At 43.1% G+C, this 23,572-nt stretch overlaps 1 protein-coding gene across 1 annotated transcript in view; it reads left to right on the top strand.

Moving 5' to 3' along the window:
• Positions 1 to 17,213: 17,213 nt before the first annotated feature.
• The window catches only part of LOC127034210 (uncharacterized), a 484,493-nt gene continuing 478,134 nt past the window's right edge, over positions 17,214 to 23,572 (top strand). Inside the window, exon 1 of the mRNA XM_050922820.1 lies at positions 17,214 to 17,483. The gene's annotated coding sequence lies outside the window, so the exon portion shown is untranslated. The remainder of the gene's footprint in view (positions 17,484 to 23,572) is intronic.

Genomic DNA, 23,572 nt, shown 5'->3' with positions numbered 1-23,572 from the left:
GGAGGCAGCAGTGTGCATGCTCAGAGGCAGAAACATCAGCACCTAGCTTTTACCCTGAAAACATAGGCACTGTATGAGTTTAGGTGCCTACAAGATTCAGCAGGAGTTTTGCTGATCTCAGTGGAGCCAAAACTGTGACTTAGGAGCCTAAACTTGAGATTTATGTGGCTAAATCTGGAGTTATGTGCTTAAGTACCTTATAGATCTGGGCTTAACTCTATGGAAGTTAGTGGTGTTACACATGTGTGAGATCAGATCTGGCCCCCAGTGTCCTGGGGGGAAATGTTACATCTTTTTATATATAAAAAGTAGAGAATGAGGTATCTCTTTTAATAAATTTATAATTGATGCATTTAAAAGAGAAAAATAGATCTGGAAGCCTTTAACATGTGTACCAAGCTACAGGTTAGGAATGCTCAGCACAGAGGGGGTTGCAATGGTGGCTTCAAGGGATCTTTGCGATGAGATAGATATAAAGGAAACCTGGCCACTCGCTCCCCTTACACTAATGGCTGGCAGAAAGAAGCAAAAACTAGTCTGGGGTTCTCTGCCACCTGAGCATACTCCTATACATGAGGAATCTGCCTGTTGCCAAGTAAATTGCTTTCAGAATTGTCTGGCACTGGTGGAGGGGCCCAAAGCAAGCTGAGCACACTGGATAAGCAGGCCAGCTGTGGGCATAGTTAAAAGAGTGAATGGAAGCCATGTAAGCACTGGGAAAGAAAAAAATCAAATCAACAAATACATAATACTAGGCCAGAGCCCAAATATACAAAACAAGGTTTGAATCTGGACATCTCCCACACCACAAAAAAAAAGCATCAACCTAAATTCCTTATGCTCACAGGGGGCCTTAAATGCAGCATGAACAGCATAGTCCTGCTGGGCAAGGAGACACAATATAGTCCTGCTTGGCAAGGCTGTAAAGAGGGTGGCTGTTTCTCCTGTACCCCTGGGGCAGTGCTCCCTAGCATCTCTCTCAACAGCCACATGGAGGAAACTCATGTTGGGGCTAGCGAGAGGCATGGCTGTGGTCAAAGGTGTGCATCATATCAAAAGGGGAAATATGACTGTGATGGGGTAGTAACTCTGCATCACAGGCTGTGATGATTCTGCGATTATTTCACTATACAGATACCCAGGTCAAAATGCTCCATGGGAGGAATGGCATGTGCAAGAACCATAAAGCTGCAGTCAAGAAGAAGAGTTTTCTGGTACGGATGGCCTGGGTGAGTGGAATGGAAATTTTGTCCTTTACCAGCCTCTGTACAGAACCTGAGAGCAAACACTACAGATCTGGGCTTCACACAGGGGTTGAGGATTTGGCCCGTTTCCAGCACGTCAAAGGTGTGCATCATATCAAAAGGGGAAATATGACTGTGATGGGGTAGTAACTCTGCATCACAGGCTGTGATGATTCTGCGATTATTTCTCCCAAATTTGGCTTGCACATCTGTTTTATATGTAGGCAATTTTATATTAGTAATGCAAAAGAGATGTAAGCAGGTGATAAGGCTTAATCTTCTTAGTTTATGTGCAATGTGCCTCAGGCGGCATGTGACCAGGATTCATCACCGAATTTGGCCGTCTGGTTTTATCATTAGTTTCCCCGGCTTTGGACTGGTTCTGATGAGAAGTGTAATAAACACTAACAATTTTGGAACAGAGGATTTTTACAGCTGTGAAAACCTTTGCAGGTTAGCCTAGACTCAGACACTCATATTTATTTATAACTTCCACCAAGCAGTAGGAAATCTTATTCTTCCTTCAACTAGTATCACATTGGTTTTATGCCTGTAATGCTCTGACTGAATTCCTATATAAGCTTTTCTTTCAAATACCATCATCACTCCCACCTTTATTGGTCTGCTTCCGGAAAACAGCCCAAACCCGCTGGTGTAAATACTGGCTGATCATTAAGGCAGGAAGACAGAACACAAACAACAGCTGGAACACAATGACAGGGCCGGTCTTGGGGAAAATGGTGGCCTGGGTGAATTTTCATTTTGGCAACCCTGGCCCCCATGGGCATGTCCCTCCCTTGCTGTTGGTCCTCGTGGGTACCCCCCATTGTCCCTGGCCCCTGTGGCTCTCCACTCCTTCACCCCAACCTCCTCTTGTACCCCTAAACTGTGCTGCCTCCACCAATAGCTCCTGCACCCTGCTCCTGTGCCCATGTAGGGAAATGGACCTGGATGAACGAAGCAGCTGGCACTGCTGCTCGCTCCCCTCCCCTCCCTTGAATGCTGCTCCTCCGCACCCTCCTACAGGGCTGTGAGGGAATGAGCAAGGAGCAATGTCAGGGCTCCCTGCATCCTGGTTACTTTCCCCACCTGAGCTGTGTAAGGGCAGGGCAAGAAAGCAGCAGTTCCTGATGCTCGTCTCACATCACAGCTCAGGTGGGGAAAGTGACCTGGATGCATGGAGCACTTCGTGTTGCTACTCGTTCACCCCACCCCCACTGTCCCCTTGGGGGAGCGTTAAGGAATGTTGAGGGAGAGAGCAGTATCTGTGTGTCAGTGCTCACTCCCCCCATGTTCCTCTGTTGGATGGAAACAGGGGAAAATTTGGCCACTCCTTCACACAATGCTTGCCTGCAAGCCAGGAGCAGTTTCTGACTCTACCCTGGCAGTGCACACCTCTGCGCTGCTGCACAGCATGCCCTTGACCATGGCGCCCTGGGTGGTCACTCGGGTGGCCCACCCTTAAGACCAGCCCTGCACAATAATACAAACTTGTTGAAAATAACAGGACATTTTGCCTGTGACAGCATTAACTCCATAGAAGTTCTATTCCCTAGGCTACCTACTAATCATCACCCTTACAAAACTATCCAATAAGAATTGTAAATCACCTAATATAAAATGTCTCTAGATATTTTTGTAGGGATAGAAGTAGCCTAAGGGGTTAGGAACACGTTGAATGTGGCATACTCTCCAGTACTTATTCTGCTGCAAAGTTGCACTCAGGGAACAAGATTGTGTTGGGTCCTTCTCAGTTGGTGTAAATTGACTTCCACAGAGCTATGTCTGTTTATACCAACTGAGGATTTGGTCCACGATCTTCAGTTAAATCCATTTTTTCCATGAGGCACTGGTACATTATTTACTGAGGGAAATATATTCCAAACAACAATAGTATCAGGACTAGAGGTGGCTGAAAAATTTCAAACTTTTTCAATTAAATGAGGATCACATTTTTCAAAAATATTTTTTGCAAAAATATTCTTCCCATTTTTCAACCGTCTATAGAACTGGCAAAAAGAAGAAAATTTTCAACAAAAAAGGGGCAAAATGTTCTCATTTTTTAAACAACTCTGATTGGGAGACTGATGGCCTAGTGAGACACTACAGTGACCGATTGTCCCCAGTCGTGAAAGCACTAGCAAAATGTTCCCTTTTCATCTATCATCTCCCACAAAACACTATGGTTCATAGGTAAAAAGGGCCAGGAGAAACAAGAGATTTCAGCAAAAATATTTCCTGCAGTCTTACACCTCATCTATCAATGAGACCCTGAGATCCTTATAGATCCTTATTGCCACTGCCAGAATGACTGCCAAATTGCTACGAATCTGGAATATGAACTGATTTATTAACCCACAGTCCCTGCCTGCATTCTCAGATCCTAGCAGCGGCTGTACAAAGAATTCTTAACCTTCCCTTTGCAGACAAAATCACTGACACAGAACAATCTCCCAGAATCCCTGAAATCATAGTGGATTGAATTAGGCTGCAAATTCATTAGCACCTTATAAAAATGTGGCCAATTTACACAACTGGAAATCCCCTAAGCAACAAATTTTGAGCTACAGCCTTAGATTCCAACCCCTACTCTTCATTGCTGGCAAAAGCCAATTAGAAGACTGCTGACAGTTCGTGATCACTAGGTGAGGGCATACTTTTGGCTACCCTGAAACATTCAACAGTGCACACTGCATTCAGAAATCTGTCAATCATTTTGAATAACTATTACAATTACTGCTTGGTATCTACTCTTCTTTTTCGGATACAGTACCTGAAAATCAAGTGAACTGCTCTCTCTAATAGCTCTTTACTTTTATCAGCAACTTTGACCCCTTAGAGTGAGGCTTCACACCTGGGCATAGCACTGAGACAGCAGTAGTGGAGCTGGTCAGTGATCTCCTAAGGGTAATGAACAAAAGGGAAATGTTTGTGCTTGTATTTTGAGACCTGTCAACCACAGTTGATCATTAGGTGCTGGGAGACCAGGCAGGAGTGGACCAAATTGCACTGCAGTTATTTCTTCTTGGAAAGATCCAGAGGGTGTTGATAAAGTAGTTTATATACTTTTCTTTCCTTTTCTGGGGTAGGGAAGGGGAGAGCATTTGCAGTCCATAGATTGTTTTAGCAAAATATCATTTCCCTTTATACCCTAGTAGTTTTTTTTAATTAAATAAAGGTGTAGGCTTAATGTATTAAGAAGAAAAGTGAGGTAGTGGCTGCAGGGCTGTGATGCAATTCACACTGTATGGTGATTTATTTCTTTGCTTCCTTGTTGTTTTGTTGTAGGAGTACAGCCTAACTGAAGATAATCAGTCTTTAATGAATAAAGTCATGGGTAATTTCCAGCTGTGGCCATGTCATCAGCTTTGCATGCATGAAAAGGGCTTTTTTTTGCAGGGTTGGGGTAGGGGAGTTGTGCCCATATTTCATTTTGAAGGGCATCTGTGCCTATGTTCTATCCTTCTTTTAAACTAGCTGCCAATTTTTGTATTTATTATTTCTGCCTTACTCTCCAGCTCCATACTGGCTAATATTTTCATCAGCAAAAACCAAACTACATTATGTAATCATTTTCTGAAATGCTCTCCTGAGCTTGATCACTTAAATTAATTAAATTCCGTTTGTTTTTGCCTTCTACATTTAAAGTTGCAGCACTGTAGTATGTCAGACCTTCTTTTGCTCTTGTGTTACTTTTTGGTCATTCTCTCTATGAAGCACCACTGTGCTGCCTCTACACATTTTTTAATTAATTTCACCACAGTCATCATCTTTGTGATTATCTCCACATCTTGAACATCTGGTCTGACTTTAGAAATTACTTGCCATCTGGTCAAATACTGGCTAATTATAGCAACTTAATGGCAGGATAAAATCCTGTTTATTAAGAGGCTTGATAGTCCCTGTCCTCCCTCACCCCCCATATAGTTTGGTTCTGTTAAATTAAACAACACCATCAAGTTAACTCATTTTTTCCTTCCATTGACTTTCAAAATGTAACATCCAAAACCACCTCTTGGGGTTAGTTCAGTTTTAATCTTTGCAGACATTATGTCTCTAAGAACTCCATGAATTTCTTCTTTAAATTCTCTAATATGATACTTATTCAATAACTTTCATTGCCTATGAATAAACGAAGCAGTAAATGGCTCTTGTCTGGCAGGTAAATGCTGAGACAACTGCAGGGGAGCCATTTGTTAGGCGTACATACAAATGGAACATCACTAATGTGCCACAAATGTGTTTTCCATAAAATTTAATATTACTAGAGGCGTGGACCTGGCAGATGATATGCTGCACAATGCTATAAATAAGCTGATTCTTGTGAAAAGTCAGTGGATTGGATAATGAACTTCATGCAGTATGGTTCATTTTATGACACCTGAGTGAATAACACTTTTTACATTAAGGTACTGGCTGAGGAAACTACGGGAGATAGAATTTGCACTAAGCACTCATCACAAGCATTATCAGTACTTTGCTAACATTCCTTTTTTCATAAGAACTTGTTACATCTTTGAAAATGACAAGAGACAAATTGGTATTTGCAAGGGACAAATTGGTGTCTTTTTTATCATTAATTTTTTATCATCCTTTGTAATTTCGCCAATCATATAGTTAGAAGAAAAAAGAAAAGAATTTGATGTTTTTGCATTAGATAATATATCTGCTACTAAAAAGGGTATATATTTTTACTTCAGGGTAACTAATGCATATGAATTACCTGAAGTATGGTAAGCTTGGTGAGGTCAACTGCTGGAGGGGGCACTGGGCTATTTACCTTGTGGTAAAACTAAAGTGCCTGCTCTTCACTATGTGCTTACCTCAGGATAGTTTGTGTGTTAGTTACCTCAAGGTTTTAAAAAAAAGTCCTTTTTAGTTGTGAAGTCAAGGCCTTAAAAATATACCTGAAGTGAAATCCTTTTTGCATCATCATCAATGAGGAATAAATGCAGAAGGGTTCTGCTATTTTGCAGGTAATCCAGGAAACAAAAGCAGAAAGTTAAAATGAAATAATCTTCTCCCTTGTGGGTGTGGATCTAGATATACAGTATTAGGTAAAATGTAATTTTTCAAATTCAAGAGCTATACATTTATTTTATTTTCCAGAACACCTTCATAAAAGACTCCATGTGAAATAATTATGCCAAATTTTCTAGTACAGTTCTGGTAAATATACAGCGTGAAATCCTGGTCCTATAGAAATTCATGGCAAAAGAGCCCTTAATTTCAATAGGGTCAGAATTTCACCCATATATGAGAATGAAGATAATCTGACAGTGCTGGATTTATCAGGATCTGAAATGTATTCAGGATACAAAACAGATGATGCAATGTGGATACGGAACTAAAAAAAACAAAAAAACAAGTATTTTGAGATGGCTTAATTTCTTCACAAAATCCAAGAACAGAAATGATCTTTTATTCATAACCCTGTTAAACTTTTAGTGCTATCAATTTGTGTTTTGTGTATGAGTAATATTATCTCCTGGATCTTTCATTTTATTTTCAGGGCCTAGGATGCGTTGTTCCAAGCCCAAAAATATAAATGACATTAGATGTAATTTAAAATCAAAAGAATAAGATTTTGATTGCAAATTTTGTGTGGCTGAGAAAATTATTTCCTGCGAAACAGGAGATATTACTGCTGGAGTGACAGGTTTAGGGACAAGTTGCTGATCTGCAAATATAACAACGTAAGAGCAGAAACAGCTAGCAGAGACCACAGAGGCCCCATCTAGATGAGGAAAATAGACCATGTTGGAAAATGTGTTGCCTAACATGCATCTAAACACAATTTTTCACCTAAAGCAGGCACAGTTTAACACCTTTCAATATAGTGCTAACTAGTCTTGATTGAAGCTAACCGGCATAATCTAGTCTAGAGGGGCCTCAGATGAGAGAAACCAGCCACACTTCACAGTTTCAATTCTTTTGTGTTTTGGTTATTTAAGGAGGGATAAATCTCTGTGTAGTGTCACCCTGTCTCTCTTTTTTGGTTGATTTTATATAATAAGAGGAACAAAGAAACAGGAATGCTGGGGAAGAATTTAAATCCCTCTCTCCTAAGGCCACAGTGTGGGCTACAGGGGTGTGAATTACAGAGCATACCAAAATGTGCTCTAGCTGCCTGTGTGCATGCTGCTAGCATGAACTAAATGGTACCTTGTTTGCATTAATATAAATCCGATTACGTTAACATAAACAGTTCGTGCCATCAGCATCCGTGTCGAACAGTTAGAGGGTGATATTTTGGTATATTTTGCAGTTCACACTCTGCAGCCCGCACTGCAGCACAGGATAGTCAAAGCCTTATTTTTACCTCTGGGTCTGACCTAGGGGACTTTTCTGGTGTCAGCAGCAGTGAGAGAGACTAATTCTGCCCTTGGATACGCCAAGCAACTCCATTAAAAAGAGTTGCACACAAGTTTCTGAGGAGAGATTCATGAGCCCAAACTATTTTACATAAGCTGAAATCTTAATGCTAAATTCTGCCCTTGACTCAGTATGCAGCTTTCCACTGTTGCTCAAGGGCAGTATATGACCCTGTATCATCAGATATACTCCTCTTCAACATTTACAGCCTCTAGGTGGCAGGATCAAACTTTATTCATTTTTCCATTTTCTCATGTTGCCAATGTAACAATGGCCCTGGTCAAGTTGTATGCAGGGGGAGAACCTAGTACCTCAAAGTATGAGCTTTTACTGGTTGAGCTAAATGACTAGATTTATTGTAACAACTAAAATGGGGAATAACTGTCTCAGTGGTAATACTGGGAAAAGGATCTGGGGGCTATAGAGGATCACAAACTGAATATGAGTCAACAATGTGATGCACTTCTGGAAAACGCTAATATCATTCTGGGGTGTATTAACAGGAGTGTCATCTGTAAGACACGGGAGGTAATTGTCCCACTCTATTCAGCACTGGTGAGTCCTCAGAAAGAGTACTGTATCCAATTCTGGATAGAAATTTAGAAAAGATGTGGACAAATTGGAGAGAGAGTCCAGAGGAGATAAACAAAAAATATATAAGATTTAGAAAACCTGACCTAAGAGAAAAGGTTAAAAATTGAGCATGTTTAGTCTTGAGAAAAGTAGACTGAGGGAAGACCTGATAACAGTCTTCAAATATTTAAAGGCTGTCATAAAAAGGACAGTAATCAATTGTTCTCCATGTCCATGGATGGTACAAGTAGTAATGGGCTTAATCTGCAGCAAGGGAGATTTAGGTTAGATATGAGGAAACATTTTCTAACTGTAAGGATTGATAAGGTCTGGAATAGGCTTCTGTCATAACTGTCCTACTCAGATCTGAACCTTAGAGTTCAGAACATGAAAAGCTAGCATGAAACCTCCAAACTTAATTACCAGCTTGGATCTGATATTGCTGCCACCAGCCAGAATTCCAGTGTCTGGCTCACTCTGGTCTCTCCAAAACCTTCCCTGGGGAACCCTCAAGACTCAGATGCCCTGAGTCTCACCACAAAGGGAAATAACCCACTTCCCTTCTCCCTCTTTACCGCCTCCCAGATTTCCCCCCTGGGTACTCTAGGAGATTCCCTGCTTCAAGTCCTTGAAACACAATTACCGAGATATCAAATCTCTCTCTCCCCTCACCCAGAGGGTATGCAAAGTCAGGCTTAGTAAATCTAACACAAAGAGATTCTCTCTTCCCCTCTGTCTTCTTCCTCCCACCAATTCCCTGGTGAGCTGCAGACTCAATCCCCTTGAGCCCCCACTAAAAAAAAAAAAAATCCACCGGTCTTAAAAAGAAAGCTTTATTCAAAAAGGAAGAAAAAGACATAAAAATGGTCTCTGTATCAAGGTGACAATATACAGGGTCAATTGCTTAAAAGAAAAAATGAATAAACAGCCTTATCCAAAAAGAATACAATTTAACACATTCCAGAAACTACACACATGTAAATACAAAAAAACAATATAAACCTATTGTCTTACTATCCTTGTACTTACAACTTGGAAACAGAAGATTAGAAAGCCTGGAGATAGAAAGATCACTCTCAGAGCTGAGAAAGAGAACAGACCAAGAACAAAGGACTCACACCCAAAACTTCCCTCCATCCAGATTTTAAAAAGTCTTGTTTCCTGATTGGTCCTCTGGTCACTGTTTGTTAACCCTTTTATAGGTGAAAGAGACATTAACCCTTAGCTATCTGTTTATGACAGCTTCCAAGGGAGGTTGTGGAATCCCCTTCATTGGAGGTTTTTAAGAACATGTTGGACAAACACCTGGCAGGAATGGTCTAGGTTTACTTGGCTCTGTCTCAGAAAAGGGATGGGACTTGATGACTTCTTGAGGTCCCTTTTAGCCCTGAATTTCTATGATTCTAAGGTTCTATGATTAATGACATGGATAATGAAAATATTAACTAGTATCAGACACTGGACAGACCCCTGAACCACCCTCTAGGTATGTCCCACAAGTTTGGTTGTGAACCATCGATAACTACTCTCTGAATACAGTCTTTCAATCAGTTTTGCACCCTCCTTATAGTAATATCATCTAGACCGCATTTCCCTAATTAAAAAACAGAACAAAAAGAAAGATTTGTCTGCAGACAGATGCTACCTCCAAACTAACCTTTCCTGGGCACGCACATAAAAATTGCCATAAAGAGATCAGACTAATGATCCATCTAGTCGAGTATTCCTTCTCTGACAGTGACCAATGCCAGGTATTTCTGAGGAAGATGAAAGAAACCCCAGTAAGAATGACAGAATAACCTGCTCAGAGGACTGTTTTCTTCTTAACCCCTAATCTAGTCCTCCTGGAAATGGGACTAGATGAAAGCCTATGAACAAACTGTTAATGTGTGGCAGCAGGGCCCAAAGGGACAGTAGATTCACACTCCAGCTTCCTGTGAACTAAAATGTTCATGTAGACAAGGCTTTAGACTAGTGGTGGGAAACCTGCGGCCCGCGGGCCAATCTGCTGATGGGCCACGAGACAGTTTGTTTACATTTGCACGGCCACTCGCAGCTCCCAGTGGCCGCAGTTTGCTGTTCCCAGCCAATGGGAGCTGCGGGAAGCGGCAGCCAGCACATCCCTGCAGCTCGCGCTGCTTCCTGCACCTCCCATTGGCTGGGAACTGTGAACCGAGCTGCGGGCAGCCATGCAAATGTAAACAAACTGTCTGGCGGCCTGTCAGCGGATTACCGTGACAGGCCGCAGGTTGCCCACCACTGCCTTAGACTATATCTAAATCTTCAAATCAGACTTCTCACTGGAAAGCCAATAAACAAGGTCCCAGAATTCTGCTATCACTTGGAAGATGGGCGAGACTGGAGTCAATGGTTTGACATTGGTGTTGAAAGACGATGTTCTAACTATCCATATTCATGTGTAGTCCTTTTGGGAATTCTACCTCTTAGTTCCAATGAGAAATTTAAACATTAATGCTGAAGAGACAAGACTGAACGAACTTCTCTCTCTATTTGAAATCTTATCTCTTTCACCAAGAGCTCTTCTTCAGACCAGTATCATGTCTCTTTCACCACCTTGTCTCTCTAATATCCTAGGACCAACATGGCTGCAACAACACTGCAAGCAACATTAATGATAAAGTATTTCTGATTTAATTCAAAGGGTTAGTCTGTACTTCTAGGTTTAAGCAAAATCATATGCTAATATTCCTCTGGCTGAATGTGAAGGTAAGCAATGCTGTGGCTGTCCTCAGTTTGCACTGCACTGCGTATGCTCTTTGTTCCTCATTGTTCTTTCTCCTGTCCAGGTGCAGCCTGTCATCACTCTAATAAACTAATAGATATCGCTCAGTGGATTGCTCTGCAACTGGCTCTTATTGAAGCTTACCTACAGCTGGTCAGCAGAACAATGGTCTTTTTGTCAGGTGGTAAGAGCACTGGAGCAGCTGCAATTCCATAGGAATATTCCTCTAAAATAGAGCTTCACTATATTTGGGGCCAAACAAAATCCCTCCTCACACCCAATTTTAAGGACTAAAGCCAGGGTTAAATGTATTTACAGCTCATATATAGGCTGGATGTCTGGAATCCTTACTAAAACATAATTATATTTATATCCTGTATATAGAACCACAGACTCACTATTATCAAGGAGTTGCCATATCTGTGATCAAATGCTATACCTGATTATACAGCAATAAGCTCTCTAGCTAAAAAATATGTATATTGCATAGAGTATTTCCAGCCAGCACATAATGACACCAGTGATCAATTATATACCTTATGAAACTTACCGTGAATTTCTGTGGAAATACTGTCTCTAAAGACTGTCAAATAATATAATTGAGTTCACATTAAATGGAAAATTGATCTAGTGACTAAAGAGGCTAACCTTGTGACATGTTTTCTATACTAGGAGTCTAAGAATTTTCAGCTTGCTACAGTTTACAGTGAAATCTAGTGCTGCCTCATTACGGTACTACAATATTTTGGAATGATTATTGCTGTAAGAAATTAATTACTCATATTTATTATTAGCTTTTTGCACAATTAATTTGAGTTTACCAATAAACTTTAGGTACTGATAATGAATCATTCCCTAATAATGCATATCCATCTGTCTTCAACTTACTTGAAGCATTAGAAATTTTCCTTTCAGTTTTTTCTTGTTGCTATGATCTGCTGCCATATTTAACATTTCATCTCAATATGCTGATTACCTCTTTCTGACACACAATTGTCACAAAAAAGCTGTTAGCACAGCTCCACATTATATATACAACTCTAGGGGTATGTTGACACTACGGGATTATTCCAATTTTACAGAAACTGTTTTTAAAAAACAGATTGTATAAAGTCGAGTGCACGCGGCCACACTACGCACATTAATTCGGCGGTATGCGTCCATGTACCGAGGCTAGTGTCTATTTCTGGAGCGTTGCACTGTGGATAGCTATCCCGTAGCTATCCCATGGTTCCTGCAGTCTCCCCCGCCCATTGGAATTCTGGGTTGAGATCCCAATGCATGATAGGGCAAAAACAGTGTCACGGGTGATACTGGGTAAATGTCATCACTCAATCCTTCCTCCTTGAAAGCAACGACAGACAATCATTTCGCGCCCTTTTTCCCTGGATTGCCCTGGCAGACGCCATAGCATGGCAACCATGGAGCCTGTTTTGCCTTTTGTCCCTGTCACCGTATGTGTACTGGATGCTGCTGACAGACATGGTACTGCAGAGCTACACAGCAACATTCATTTGCCTTTGCAAGGTAGCAGAGACGGTTGCCATTCCTATTGCACCGTCTGTCATTGTAAATCGGCGATGAGATGATTTTTGCATTTTGCACCGTTTGCAATTGGAAATTGGCGATGATGGTTATCAATCCTTTTGTACGGTCTGCTGCTGTCATGGGTGCTCCCGGCTGGCCTTGCTGAGGTCAGCCGGGGGCGCATGGACAAAAATGGGAATGACTCCCCGGATCATTCCTTTCTTTATGCTTTGTCTAAAAATAGAGTCAGTCCTGCCTAGAATATGGGGCAGGTGTACTAGAGAATCAGAGAGCACAGCTGCTCCGGGTCAGAGCCCTAGAGATCTTGCAGAAATGATGAGCTGCATGACATTCTAGGGGGTACCCCTGCAACAACCTCACCCGTTGCTTCCCTCCTCCCCCAACCCTCCTGGGCTACCATGGCAGTGTCCCCCCCGTTTGTGTGATGAAGTAATAAAGAATGCAGGAATAAGAAACACTGAGTTTTTAGTGAGATAAAATGAGGGGGAGGCAGCCTCCAGCTGCTATGATAGTCCAGGGAGTACAAAATCTTCTTTAGACATGAAGGAGGGGGGAGGAGGCTGATGGAGCTCAGCCTCCAGCTGCTATGATGAGGACAGTTACCAAGCCTTTTGTACCATCTGCCAGGAATGAGCAGGAGTCATTCCCATTTTTACCCAGGCGCCCCCGGCCAACCTCTCTGAGGCCAGCGAGGAGCACTCACGGGCTGCTGCTGATGATGGCTACCAGTCATTTTGCACCATCTGCCACCGGGAAGGGGATGCTGGTGTTCAGCACTGCAGCACCCCATCTACCAGCAGCATGCAGTAGACATAGGGTGACAGTGAAAAAAGGCAAGAAACGATTTTTTTCTCTTTTCTTTCGGGGAGGGGGGTAGAAGGCTGTAAATTGATGACATATACCCTGAAACACCCGGGAAAATGTTTTTGACCCTTCAAGCATTGGGAGCTCAGCCAAGAATGCAAATGCTTTTCGGAGACTGCGGGGACTGTGGGATAGCTGGAGTCCTCAGTACTCCCTCCCTCCCTCCATTAGTGTCCATTTGATTCTTTGGCTTTCCGTTATGCTTGTCACGCAGCACTGTGCTGAGTCTCTGCTGTGGCCTCTGTCTATCATAGCCTGGAGATTTTTTCAAATGCTTTGGCATTTCGTCTTGTGTAACGGAGCTCTGATAGAACAGATTTGTCTCCCCATACAGCGATCAGATCCAGTATCTCCCTTACGGTCCATGCTGGAGCTCTTTTTGGATTTGGGACTGCATCGCCACCCGTGCTGATCAGAGTTCCATGCTGGGCAAACATGAAATGAAATTCAAAAGTTCGCGGAGCTTTTCCTGTCTACCTGGCCAGTGCATCCGAGTTCAGATTGCTTTCCAGAGCGGTTACAATGGTGCACTGTGGGATACCGCCCGGAAGCCAATACCATCGAATTGCAGCCACACTAACTCTAATCCGACATGGCAATACTGATTTCAGCGCTACTCCCCTCGTCAGGGAGGAGTACAGAAATCGGTTTAAAGAGTCCTTTATATCGATATAAAGGGCTTCGTTGTGTGGACGGGTGCAGGGTTAATTCAGTTTAACGCTGCTAAATTCGGTTTAAATGTGTAGTGTAGACCAGGCCTAGGACTTTGAGAAGTTACTATCACTGCTGCCTCTTCAGCTATCAGTGTGTTTCAAACTGAATCTCAGTAACTCTCTTAGACATATGGACTCTATTCAGAACTTCAGAGACAGATAATTCCTTCTGTATATTTTTTTTGCCCCCTCTCAGAGACTGATATGTAAATCTGGTTTAGTAGAGGCACAGAACAAACAGAAACAAAGCTTTGTAAGTTAAGGGGGACAGAGTATTGGTAATTTTAGTGGTCATCTAATGATCGTCAGAATACAAAGAGGATATCTGGGCATCTGGCTTTCTGGCAGTGACAAGGACTGAAGCATTCTTCTGTGGCAATCTGTGAATGCAGCTGGTAGGAATGAAGATTTTGTTAATGTGTTCAGTAACTATGCTATCCTCTAATCACTGTATCCTTGATATCCCACAGTAAACATCTCGTTTACAAAACAAAGGTTATAAAAACAACACATTATACAAGTGTCCTACCCAGAAATCATGTGGTATTGTATTTTAGTGAAAGAATAGTCATTACTATTAAATCTGGGTATGAAACATTTACAATGTCTATTATACACACATACACAGAGAGTGGAAAGAATACACCATAGTGAAAATGAAATAAGAGTTATTCTAATAAGTTTGAGATGATCATATATTTCTCTAGCAGTGGAGCCCTCTCAGGACCCAATTATAGGCCTAAAGTTTTACTTTTCTGAAGATCTCCTTACTTGGTTTAATACTATCCTCTCCCATCTCTACTGCTGATCTGTGAAGTCAATGACAGTTTTGCCTGAGTAAAGCAAGCAAGCTCATACGCTTAGTTCATTGTAGTTCAGACCCTGTCTATATTATTAATATAATTTAGTCTTGTGGATTGCACCCTCTACGGTAGTCAAGAGTCCAGGGTTTTATTCCCAGCTCTGCCACTGACCTACTATGCAAACTTAGGCAAGTCACTTCTCACTGTGCCTCTGTTTCCCCTCCTATCCTTTCTCTGCTGTAGCTATTTACATGGTCAGCTCTTTAACGCAGGGACTCCCTCTCTTACTATATGTTGTATAGTGCTCTCTGTCGGGGCCTCTCGATAGTAGTGTGATACAACAACAACAAGCTAGCAAACTCGATCGTGGCTCAACACATTGCAAAACAATTTGAGCTGCCCTTTGTTAATGGGACCAAACCAATGTATAATCAGCTTTAAAGAGTGCTTTAGCCAACGGTTTCATCTGGGCTACTGTATGCTTTTAAAATCTGGTTACAGCACAGCTAAGCCTCAACCAATTTAACAGCCAATGTTTTACTCAGTAGTCTTTCATAGTTTAGACAGGGAGTAGTGAAAGTATAGTGTGTGTGGGGGTGGTCTGTCAGTATAATCTACATTTTTGTCCATCACCATCATATCTCTGTACCTGGAAAAAAAAATCCACCCAAGTATTTGATTGTTTACATTTCACTCCAGGGTATATCACGTCAGACACAACTGCAACCACCTCTTCCATTTTGTCTGATCCCTTTCCATTTTGTTACTTTTTTCTCTCATTTATTGGGACACTGATACATTAAAATCAAGAATATTGTATGCCAAAGACAACAAAACACAGGATAATCTAATTTTGGCCTGTCCTCCAGGGAACATCACAAATCCACTTGGTATGCTCAATGCTAGATTTGACATTTAGATGCTGTGTTTATCTGAAAGACGCATCCCTCTTTCTTACATATGTGAGAGGCGGTTACTGGATCACCACTGTCTTTCCCCTGTGCAGTCATGTATAGTTGTATAAAGAGAGTATAAACAGCTACTGGTGTAAGTGAATGGGAAATTTTGATTTGGTAATATTTCACATCCACTTAGTACACATAAATGACTATACAAGGCAACTAGGCAGTGAGGAATCAGACCACTAAGGTAGCTCAGAATTTAATTTTTCAACATCAAATGCAATTACTCAGTTATTTATATTAAGAAGAGTCTGTTTCACATGGTATCATGTGACTATTTTAAGATTTTTGATTTCCAAAAGAAGTAAGTCAATGTAGTTTAAACTTAACTATTCCTTTTCCTCAAAAAAATTTTCTGTTTTTTGGCAAGCATACCAAGTCCCATAGCTGGATTAGATATTACTGGATTGACATATCCTCTTGCAAAAGACAATAATAAAAACATTCATACACAGCACTGGGAAACTAGACTTTTGTAGTATACCCTAAAACTAGTGGCTATCCATAAACAAGTTGTCATAAACAGATAGCTAAGGGTTAATGTCTCTTTCACCTGAAACACCTGACCAGAGGACCAATCAGGAAACCGGATTTTTTTCAACTCTGGGTGGAGGGAAGTTTGTGTCTGAGTCTTTGTCTGTCTGCCTGCTTTCTCTGAGCTTTGGAGAAGTAGTTCTGCTTTCTAATCTTCTGTTTCTAAGTGTAAGGACAAAGAGATCAGATAGTAAGTTATATGGTTTCTTTTCTTTGGTATTTGCATGAATATAAGTGCTGGAGTGCTTTGATTTGTATTCTTTTTGAATAAGGCTGTTTATTCAATATTCTTTTAAGCAATTGACCCTGTATTTTGTCACCTTAATACAGAGAGACCATTTGTATGTATTTTTTCTTTCTTTTTATATAAAGCTTTCTTTTAAGACCTGTTGGAGTTTTTCTTTACTTCAGGGAAATTGAGTCTGTACTCACCAGGGAATTGGTGGGAGGAAGAAATCGGGGGAGATCTGTGTGTGTTGGATTTGCTAGCCTGATTTTGCATTTCCTCTGGGTGAAGAGGAAAGTGCTTTTGTTTCCAGGACTGGGAACGGAGAGGGGGAGTCACTTTGTTTGGATTCACAGAGCTGGTGTCTGTGTATCTCTCCAGGAGCACCTGGAGGGGGGAAGGGAAAAAGGATTATTTCCCTTTGTTGTGAGACTCAAGGGATTTGGGTCTTGGGGTCCCCAGGGAAGGTTTTTCAGGGGGACCAGAGTGCCCCAAAACACTCTAATTTTTTGGGTGGTGGCAGCAAGTACCAGGTCCAAGCTGGTAACTAAGCTTGGAGGTTTTCAATGCTAACCCCCATATTTTGGACGCTAAGGTCCAAATCTGGGACTAAGGTTATGATATGGTGTGCAGCGGTTACGGGATAGACAAAATCCAGAAGCCAGTAGGAATATTATATTTTTCTTTTCTCTGCTAAGGGCTTTTTAGCAGAGAGAAACAGTTTGGTTTTAAAAGGGAACCAGAGAGAATTTTTTTTTCTGCTCTCTCTGGCAGTTTGTGGCTTGCATAATAAGCAAGAAACCATTAAGGTGCTATTAAGAGTCTTTTGTCACACAATAGCTCTCCCATTGAGAGTCATTACCAGCACTATATACATGCAAATAAAGTGGTTTTTCAGGTTTACTTAACATTGAAGATTAGCTAAAGGCACTGTTGCTAGGCAGACTTCAGGAGGCAACAGAGAACCTGCAGTTCAGAAGATAAACACCGGAGGGCACCCCAACACAAGAAAACAGGAATCATGACTTCTAAGGCAAAAATTGAGGCCGAAGAGCAATTCAAAGAAGCTGAACACAGGCGACAACTGGAGCTGAAAGAAAAGGAAGAAAGCATCAAACTGGCAGCCTACCAAAGAGAACAGGCAGCCAAAGAGGCAGCACACAAAAGAAAACTAGAAGAAGAAGAGGTGGCCTACCGAAGGAAACAAGCAGAAGAAGAGTTGGCCCACAGAAGGAAGCAAGAAGAAGAGGCGGCCCACCGCCGAGACATGGAAAAACACCAAAAAGAAATGGAAAAAACAACAAAAAGAGAATGAAGAGAAGGAAAAACAGAGAAAACATGAACTGGACTTGGCAAAAGCTGGGCTGCATGTGCCAGCCAACCCTAACAACCCGGCGCCAATTATTGCTCCACAGCACAGGAAATTTCCCACCTACAAGGCAGGTGATGACACCGAGGGCTTCTTGGAAAATTTTGAAAGAGCCTGTCTTGGGTACAGCATCCCCGAAGACCAGTACATGGTAGAATTGAGGTCACAGCTCAGTGGACCTTTAGCAGAGGTGGCAGCTGAAATGCCTAAGCAGCAAATGAATGACTATAAACTTTTTCAAACCAAGGCCAGATACAGAATGGGGATAACCCCAGATCATGCCCGTCGGCGCTTCAGAACCCAAAAGTGGAAACCAGATGTGCCATTTCCCAAACACGCCTACTACGTTGCAAAAAATTATGAGGCCTGGATATCAGGACACAATGTTAAAACCTTGGAAGAACTGCACCTCCTCATACAAATGGAGCAGTTCTTGGATGGTGTTCCTGAAGACATCACACGGTACATACAAGATGGAAAACCCAAAGATCTCACTGAGGCGGGGGAGATTGGAGCCAAATGGATGGAAGTGGCAGAAAGCAAGAAAGCTACTGTCAAGGGGAACGATTACCCCAGGGGGCACACAGACCATAAACCCTACAACCGAGGACAGCCAAAGACCCCACATACCACCCAAGTAAAGCCACAGACACCCTACTCTTCCACCTCACCAGTCTCCAGTAACTCACCTCGGCCCAGTGACCCATCAGATGGAAGATGCTTTAAGTGTAATGAACTGGGACATATCAAGGCCAACTGTCCAAAGAACACCATGCGAGTGCAATTCATTACTCCACCATCACACCAAAGATCCCCAGGCCCGGATGCCTCTCAAATACCCTTGGAGCGAAGGGAAAATTTGAGAGTGGGCGGAAAGAAGGTTACTGCGTGGAGAGACACGGGGGCACAAGTGTCAGCTATCCACCAATCCTTCGTTGACCCCAAATTCATCAACCCAAAGGCCAAAGTTACAATTTACCCCTTCATGTCACAAGCTGTAGACTTGCCTACAGCTCAACTGCCTGTCCAGTACAAAGGCTGGTCAGGAATGTGGACTTTTGCAGTCTATGACAATTATCCTATCCCCATGCTACTGGGGGAAGACTTGGCCAACCAGGTGAGGCGGGCCAAGAGAGTGGGAATGGTTACACGTAGCCAAACCAGGCAAGCTTCCAGACCCATTCCTGTTCCTGAGCTGTCCACAGAGGCCCCGTCTGTGTTACCAGAGACCCAGACAGAGGTAGTGGATCCAGATTCCATGCCAACCACTGAAACAGCCACAGCACCTCCAGTCCCAGGCCCAGAACTGGAACAGCAACCAGCACCAGCAAGTGCAACCACATCTTCAAACTCAAAGCCAGAGGGCGCCACCGAGCCAAAACTGGCAGAAGCAACAGACAGCCATACCCAAAAGGCTCAGCCAGAGCCTGAAATAACCTCAGGTGCACCAGCGGAGAGCGGTTCACCAGCAACGGAAACAACCCCATCACCTACATTGCTTCCAGAGGGACCAAGCCCAAGTCCACAGTCTGAGGAAGAACTGGTGACCCCAGCCTCAAGGGAACAGTTCCAGACTGAGCAGGAAGCAGAGAACAGCCTTCAGAAAGCTTGGGCGGCGGCACGGAGCACCCCACCGCCTCTCAGCTCTTCTGATCGATCCCAGTTTGTTATAGACCAAGGACTTTTATACAAGGAAATTCTTTCTGGTGGACACCGGGAAGAATGGCAGCCGCAAAAACAGTTGGTGGTTCCAACTAAGTACCGGGGGAAGCTCTTAAGCTTAGCCCATAATCATCCCAGTGGCCATGCTGGGGTGAACAGAACCAAGGACCGGTTGGGGAAGTCCTTCCACTGGGAGGGGATGGGCAAGGACGTTGCCAAGTATGTCCGGTCTTGTGAGGTATGCCAAAGAGTGGGAAAGCCTCAAGACCAGGTCAAGGCCCCTCTCCAGCCACTCCCCATAATTGAGGTCCCATTTCAGCGAGTAGCTGTGGATATTCTGGGCCCTTTCCCAAAAAAGACGCCCAGAGGAAAGCAGTACGTACTGACTTTAGTGGACTTTGCTACCCGATGGCCAGAAGCAGTCGCTCTAGGCAACACCAGGGCTAACACTGTGTGCCTGGCCCTAACAGACAACTTTGCCAGGGTAGGTTGGCCCTCCGACATCCTTACAGATTCAGGGTCTAATTTCCTGGCAGGGACCATGGAAAAACTGTGGGAAACTCATGGGGTGAATCACTTGGTTGCCACCCCGTACCACCATCAAACCAATGGCCTGGTGGAAAGGTTCAATGGAACTTTGGGGGCCATGATACGAAAATTCATCAACGAATTCTCCAATAATTGGGACCTAGTGTTGCAGCAGTTGCTGTTTGCCTACAGGGCTGTACCACATCCCAGTTTAGGGTTTTCACCATTTGAACTTGTGTATGGTCACGAGGTTAAGGGGCCATTACAGTTGGTGAAGCAGCAATGGGAGGGGTTTACGCCTTCTCCAGGAACTAACATTCTGGACTTTGTAAGCAACCTACAAAGCACCCTCCGACACTCTTTAGCCCTTGCTAGAGAGAACCTAAAGAATGCTCAGGAAGAGCAAAAGGCCTGGTATGACAGACATGCCAGAGAACGTTCCTTCAAGGCAGGAGACCAGGTTATGGTCTTGAAGGCGCAACAGGCCCATAAGATGGAAGCATCATGGGAAGGGCCATTCACGGTCCAAGAGCGCCTGGGAACTGTGAATTACCTCATAGCATTTCCCAATTCCTCACTAAAACCTAGAGTTTACCATGTTAATTCTCTCAAGCCTTTCTGTTCCAGAGACTTACAGGTTTGTCAGTTTACAGTCCAGGGAGATGATGCTGAGTGGCCTGACGGTGTCTACTACGACGGGAAAAAAGACGGTGGCGTGGAAGAGGTGAACCTCTCAACCACCCTGGAATGTCTGCAGCGGCAACAAATCAAGGAGCTGTGGACTAGCTTCGCCCCATTGTTCTCAGCCACCCCAGGACGGACTGAACGGGCATACCACTCCATTGACACAGGTAATGCTCACCCAATCAGAACCCCACCCTACCGGGTGTCTCCTCACGCCCAAGCTGCTATAGAACGGGAGATCCAGAACATGCTACAGATGGGTATAATCCGCTCATCTACCAGTGCATGGGCATCTCCAGTGGTTCTGGTACCCAAACCAGATGGGGAAATACGCTTTTGCGTGGACTACCGTAAGCTAAATGCGGTAATTCGTCCGGACAACTATCCAATGCCACGCACCGATGAGCTATTGGAGAAGTTGGGACGTGCCCAGTTCCTCTCTACAATAGACTTAACCAAGGGGTACTGGCAAGTACCGCTAGATGAACCTGCCAAGGAGAGGTCAGCATTCGTCACCCATGCGGGGGTGTATGAATTCAGTGTCCTTCCTTTCGGCCTTCGAAATGCACCCGCCACCTTCCAGAGGCTGGTAGATGGTCTACTAGCTGGACTGGGAGAATTTGCAGTTGCCTACCTCGATGATGTGGCCATTTTTTCAGACTCCTGGCCCGAACACCTACTACACCTGGAAAAGGTTTTTGAGCGCATCAGGCAGGCCGGACTAACTGTTAAGGCCAAAAAGTGTCAAATAGGCCAAAACAGAGTGACTTACCTGGGGCACCAGGTGGGTCGAGGAACCATAAACCCCCTACAGGCCAAGGTGGATGCTATCCAACAGTGGCCTGTCCCACGGTCCAAGAAGCAAGTCCAATCCTTCTTAGGCTTGGCCGGATACTACAGGCGATTTGTACCACACTACAGCCAAATCGCTGCCCCACTGACCGACCTGACCAAAAAGACCCAGCCAAATGCAGTTAAGTGGACTGATGAGTGTCAAAAGGCCTTTACCCAACTTAAGGCAACGCTCATGTCTGACCCTGTGCTCAGGGCCCCGAACTTTGACAAGCCATTCCTAGTAACTACAGATGCATCTGAGGGTGGTATAGGAGTAGTGCTCATGCAGGAAGCAACAGATCACAGCTTCCATCCTGTCGTGTTTCTCAGCAAGAAACTGTCTGAGAGGGAAAGTCACTGGTCAGTCAGTGAAAAGGAATGCTATGCCATTGTGTACGCCCTGGAAAAGCTACGCCCATATGTTTGGGGACGGCGGTTCCAACTACAAACTGACCATGCTGCACTAAAGTGGCTTCATACTGCCAAGGGGAACAACAAGAAACTTCTTCGTTGGAGTTTAGCTCTCCAAGATTTTGATTTTGAAATTCAACACATCACAGGAGCTTCTAACAGAGTTGCTGATGCTCTCTCCCGTGAGAGTTTCCCAGAATTCAGTAGTTAAAAAGTGTTCTTAAAATGTAGAAGTCTGTTAGTTGTATACTTAGTAGTATATGTAAAGGTGCATGTGTTGTAGTAATCTGTTTATTTTAAAGTTCTAGAAGGAAATCGCCGCCAGTGAGCTTCCCCACTGTCTGCAATTTGGGGGGCGTGTCATAAACAGATAGCTAAGGGTTAATGTCTCTTTCACCTGAAGCACCTGACCAGAGGACCAATCAGGAAACCGGATTTTTTTCAACTCTGGGTGGAGGGAAGTTTGTGTCTGAGTCTTTGTTCGTCTGCCTGCTTTCTCTGAGCTTTGGAGAAGTAGTTCTGCTTTCTAATCTTCTGTTTCTAAGTGTAAGGACAAAGAGATCAGATAGTAAGTTATATGGTTTCTTTTCTTTGGTATTTGCATGAATATAAGTGCTGGAGTGCTTTGATTTGTATTCTTTTTGAATAAGGCTGTTTATTCAATATTCTTTTAAGCAATTGACCCTGTATTTTGTCACCTTAACACAGAGAGACCATTTGTATGTATTTTTTCTTTCTTTTTATATAAAGCTTTCTTTTAAGACCTGTTGGAGTTTTTCTTTACTTCAGGGAAATTGAGTCTGTATTCACCAGGGAATTGGTGGGAGGAAGAAATCAGGGGGAGATCTGTGTGTGTTGGATTTGCTAGCCTGATTTTGCATTTCCTCTGGGTGAAGAGGAAAGTGCTTTTGTTTCCAGGACTGGGAACGGAGAGGGGGAGTCACTTTGTTTGGATTCACAGAGCTGGTGTCTGTGTATCTCTCCAGGAGCACCTGGAGGGGGGAAGGGAAAAAGGATTATTTCCCTTTGTTGTGAGACTCAAGGGATTTGGGTCTTGGGGTCCCCAAGGAAGGTTTTGATTTCCAAAAGAAGTAAGTCAATGTAGTTTAAACTTAACTATTCCTTTTCCTCAAAAAAATTTTCTGTTTTTTGGCAAGCGTACCAAGTCCCATAGCTGGATTAGATATTACTGGATTGACATATCCTCTTGCAAAAGACAATAATAAAAATATTCATACACAGCACTGGGAAACTAGACTTTTGTAGTATACCCTAAAACTAGTGGCTATCCATAAACAAGTAAAATGGTCTGTAGCTCCTTTGCTTGTTAAGAACTCCATGTTAGATTATGGGATAAGAGCAATTTTAATGTGCGAAATGTTTCTTGTCTGAAAAGGCGATGCTTCTCCAAAGTGTGCACAGACGTATTTACTTTGTCAACTAATTGCTGTCTTTGTAAGAGGTCATTCTGTATAATTTTTAATAGATTTGGTTAAAAC

Source organism: Gopherus flavomarginatus, chromosome 1, assembly GCF_025201925.1.
Source record: "Gopherus flavomarginatus isolate rGopFla2 chromosome 1, rGopFla2.mat.asm, whole genome shotgun sequence".
Classification (NCBI taxonomy): Eukaryota; Metazoa; Chordata; order Testudines; family Testudinidae; genus Gopherus; species Gopherus flavomarginatus.
This window is presented reverse-complemented; position numbering and strand designations above follow the sequence as displayed.